The sequence below is a fragment of the Centrocercus urophasianus genome, unplaced genomic scaffold (genome assembly GCF_019232065.1).
Source record: "Centrocercus urophasianus isolate 14NV4802_14NV808 unplaced genomic scaffold, USGS_Curo_1.0 seq_18, whole genome shotgun sequence".
NCBI lineage: Eukaryota > Metazoa > Chordata > Aves > Galliformes > Phasianidae > Centrocercus > Centrocercus urophasianus.
The window spans coordinates 18,037,165-18,041,982 of record NW_024884733.1 but is presented as its reverse complement, the minus strand read 5'-3'; positions in this window follow the sequence as shown (position 1 = coordinate 18,041,982).

Below are 4,818 nucleotides of genomic sequence, written 5' to 3'. Positions count from 1 at the left end.
GGAAATGTTCTCCTCTTTTGGAGACAGTGCTCTGGCCACATGCATGAGCACAGCAGCTGAGAAGCAGGGGTACTCCATTTCTGCCACACTTGTCCCATTTTAACATACTCTGAAAGCATTAATATGATAATTCAAAGATTTTTTTTTTTCCCCTTTCATGAAATTTAAGATGCACTGGAAATATACATATCCTTTTAAAGCTTCTGGTGTCTGAGAAGGGAGATGATAACAAGGAACAGTGTGTGCCAGCTAAGTGGCTGGTGTGACCCCATCTTTTCATACTGGCAAGCTTCTGGCTTTACTGTGAACAGTTCTTTAGTACTCCTTGTCTGAGAGCACACAATGGCCTTTACAAAAACCTATCTAGTTACTTACTTTCATGGGTGACCTAAGCCCATTTATTATATTCTCAACCAACCCAACTCAGGGGAGAATAGGAATTAGTTACAAGGCAAAAATATCCTTTAACCATAACAGCTTGCTTCTCCATTTATTTTATTAATGAGAGTTCACAATGTTTTTGTAAATAGCTGTATTAGGGCTCTGTATGCACTTTGTGTAGGTGTAAATAAGAGACAAAGTCTGTGAAGGGTCAGATGTCAGAATCCTAAACTGCTGTAATTACTGATTTTCATCTGTGTACCTGCTCTTGGGCTAATACAGAGTAATTCATTAGCTACATGGGCTGGATACAACACTGAAGTGACCATCTGCGGCAGCAGAGAAACTAGCTATGAAATGTGGTGACTCTCATAACTACCTAGTGTGATTTCCCTTCACCTGCAGGAAGGACTGAGGGCATGTGATCCTTGACCACAACTTTCACCGCTCTTGCACCTGTATGGCACTGCTGGTGGCATGAAGGCATGGGAGCAACTGAAAAGTATGATGTCCTCAAACAATGCCTCTGAAAATATTTTCCTAAGTTTTTTACTTTGCTTCTGTCACAAAAAGGAAGACTGGAAAACAGTTTGAGAGCTCTTTAAGATAAATCCTTTTGTGCCTTTCCTGCAGATGCAGGTAATTGCAGAGAGATTTGGGATCAGTCTAAATCAGATCCTGCCCATTAAAAAATACATCTCAGGGTTGGATTTGACATGCAGTGTTGACATCCTTTTTTCTATAGTGAGGCAGATGATATGCTTAGCAGACAGCTACTTTGACAACTTCCCTTCTGAGGAGCGGAAGGAAAGTGCTGAAAATTTCCTATAGCATTTGATATTTTATGTGCTTGCTGGCCTAATCTTTATAAAATCCAGGCACTAAAGGGGGTCGCATTTAGTGCTACCACAAGCAGATGCAACTCCACAGATATCAGTAGAATTCCATCTCAGTGTAGTTTTGAAGCTGGACCTCCCTTTGATGAAATATGTTGCCTTCTTTTTGCATGGGGAGAAGAGAGTTGCCCTCTTCTGAGCTTTGATACCAATTCTGTAGTCTTACATAAGGCAGCGGGATCTTTCCAAAACTGTAAATTCTTTCTATTAGGAGAATCACCTGTGCAAACCTGTCAAGAAATTATGTATATAAAAAAAAATTATCATATTCAAACCACTAGGAGGAAGTAATGACATATTGAGTTATTATCTATGCCTTTTGTATGTTTTTTGCTTTCTTCCTTTCATTTTATTGCACTAAAACTTACCTTCTGTATAGCTAAATGTCCATGTTATGTGATAACATCTAGCTTCAGTAACAGATCCTGAAACCATTGTAAACAGCTATTGAACCAGACTTGAACTGCCAGATGTGCTCGCTCAGAATGAGTTGAAATCTGGCAAGAGATTTATAGAAGCACAGATTTTCATTGTACCACTTCTTGAATGGAAAATTCCTAACAATTTTCTGGTAAGCTGATTGCTAGGAATATACCTTTCAAAATCGTTATGTATCTGGCTTGTTTTCACCTGTATTGGTTTGAATCTTATCACAGTATATACCAGCACTTACCTGAATATCTGAGAAAAATGCTGAATTTAAATATTTATAAAATTTTTAGGGTCATGTGTAATGAAGTGACAATGTGTTTTAGCACAACTACAACTGTGAATACTTTCAGTATGGCTGATGTAAGGTCTGTGATACAGTTACTTTATCTTCTCCAAAGGTAAGGGTAGATGAAAAGGCTTCTTCTCATACTTTAAGTCACAATTAAAACTGATTGTATCTTAATGTATAGAAATTTATTTTGTAATGGCTTGGTCAAGTTTGCCCTCTAGTGGTACAAAATTTGCAAACTGTGGACTCCCAGAAGCCAGTGCAAGAAGGGCGCTCTGTAAGGATCACAGCTAATGGATTTCATTTCACTCTTGTCTGATTCATGATTCAGTCTATTTATCAGCATCTACTGTGAGCGTGTAACTCTTCAGACAAGACATTTTCTCACCTAGAGGTGGGGGTGATGTCTGAGTAAGCCTGCATTCCTTGCTGCACCAAAGGGAAGCAGAGAGGAGTCCAGCAATTCTCTAGTCTATGAGATAAGCGCAACAGCTGTTGGTAGGAGTAGTGGAGACTGCAGTTAGGTTTCCTAGGGTTTTGGTGCACGAATACATTCAGCTGGGTGAAGCACACTTGGTTATGAAGCTCTTTCATTACAGCCCTGTTTTCTGGTGAGCAAGAGGAAAAAAAAATCCTATAAATAATATACTCAGGAATTAAGATAAAAATTAGAACATAAAGTTGGACTAAAACTGAGAGGTCTTTTCCCATGAAAAAAGTCTTTTGGGAATGGAAGGAGGCAATGAAACCCAGTAGCTGTGAAATAGCCATATGATAAACCAGAAACCAATCTCTCACCCAGAGAAATACTGCCATTCTCAAAAATGAGGCATTGGAATAGTATGGCAGACTATGCCTTGTGTTATGTTTCTCATCTGATTTTGTAAATTATTTACCCTCATTTGCTTAGTTTTTTATTTTTATTTTTTTCTTGAAACATGCCAATTTAGAGGAAAATGATGAAGCTCAGTGATTTTGGTGGTGTTAATGCAAATACTGAGGAAAAGAGTGAAATTCAAGAATGAGGTTATGTGGGAATTATCAAGTGTCTTCCTGAGGGGGCTGACTGCGGGTGATTGCACTTCATCTGTATTCAAAACAACCAATGGCTTGTGGCAGTTAGTTTCAAACTGCCTTAGGATGAAGTGCTTGTTGAATTGTGGGAGCATAATGACAGCCTTATTGGATGAAAGATTTCCAGAGCTGAAATATGAGTTTTGGCACTTCAGTTATACACAACTACGATTGCAGCTAGTAGTACTTGATACAGAGCTGCAGTTAGAACTGGTGACTGGAACAATGCTGCAGGGGTGGATAAAATTACAAAAGAAATTTATATTGCCAATGTATCTGTGGCAGTTCAGGCATATTGTCCTGGATAGCTGATCTCAAAATGAATCAGATGCATTATAAAGTATTAGAAGAACAAATAAACAAGCAGACAAACGTGAATATGGTTTAGCGTTTCTGTTAGGTTTTAGGCAAGGCGATTCTCTGAATGATGTCCAAAAACAATGCCAACAGTAAAGCAGGGGTTTGCAAGGAGAAAAAATGTCCATTTATCAACCACTCTTCACTGGAGTGCTGAAAACATGCAGCATGTCTGTCTGGATGAATGAAAGTGATACTCAAGCATTTGTACCACAAATTACTTAGCCTTAGAATTGGTGTTAGAAGCTTAAAAGAGCAGAGAAGTTCTTCTCAATTACATTTGTTCAAGAACTGTGTAGATGTGGTACTGAGGGACATGGTTACTGGGTAATATTCGTAGTAGCTGAACAGTTGGACTAGATGATTTAAAGGCCTTTTCCAACCTTAATGGTTCTATGATCTGTATTTATATTAACATCTTACAAATCAATATTGCAGACCAGGATTTTTTCTGTAGGTATTTTTGTTTGTGTAAGTGTACAGATTTGGTAGGGCTGTGTGTCCCACAGACTGCTGAGCTCTACCTCTGCTGGTACCTAAACCTAGCTAGTCTGCTTACCCATAACTAGAAAGTCAAACAGGGATGCAGAATTACATAAAAAATAGCTAGTTCTTTGGGCCTCAGATCTCTTCACAAAAATGAAGTAGAATCATAGAATCATAGGAGCTCCACAGCACTGTACAGAAAAAGCTCCATGGTCCCCTGCACAAGTGAAAATACTGAAACAGAGAGTGACTTGTGATCTCTGCACAAGGGAACTCTCCCAGGGGCTTGTCACTCTGCCTCTCACTCTGTGCAGGAGGGGGATGTCGGCATCGCAGCATTTCTCATGAGTGGAGCAATCCATTTTGTTGATCTACCACCTGGCCCAAAGGTGGGGAGAATGCCAGATTCCCTGTTTGCCTGGCGCTAACCAGCTGGCCCTGGGCATGCTTAGAAGCCTGCAAAGCCAAACTAAAGGCAGGAGGCAGCACAGGAGCTGGCTCTGAGCTGGATGGGATCTGGCAGCCTTACCTGGCCCTGGGAGCTCTGTAATTCATGCAGTTGCAGCTGGGGATCTGAGCACTTGGCAAAAGGGGCAAACTGCCTGCCAGATTTATTTTGGTCTGTCAGGCAAGGTCACCAACTAATTCCTCTGGAGCATTTCAGTTTGGTTGTATCAAGATTTTTTAGTGTGAAGCAGTTGCATTGTAAAGAATTATGCCCAGCTTCACAAATGAAAGTAGAAAATCTGGATGCAGTGTAGGTGCTTATACTCAAGGTTGAAATCCCAAATAGTCCCTCCTGTACCTATTAATAGCAAAGTCTGTAACTGCCTGATTTTCTCAACTTCTAACACCGTAGAGATCATCCTTGCATCTGCTCAGAAGTGCTGTAATAGCTACAGG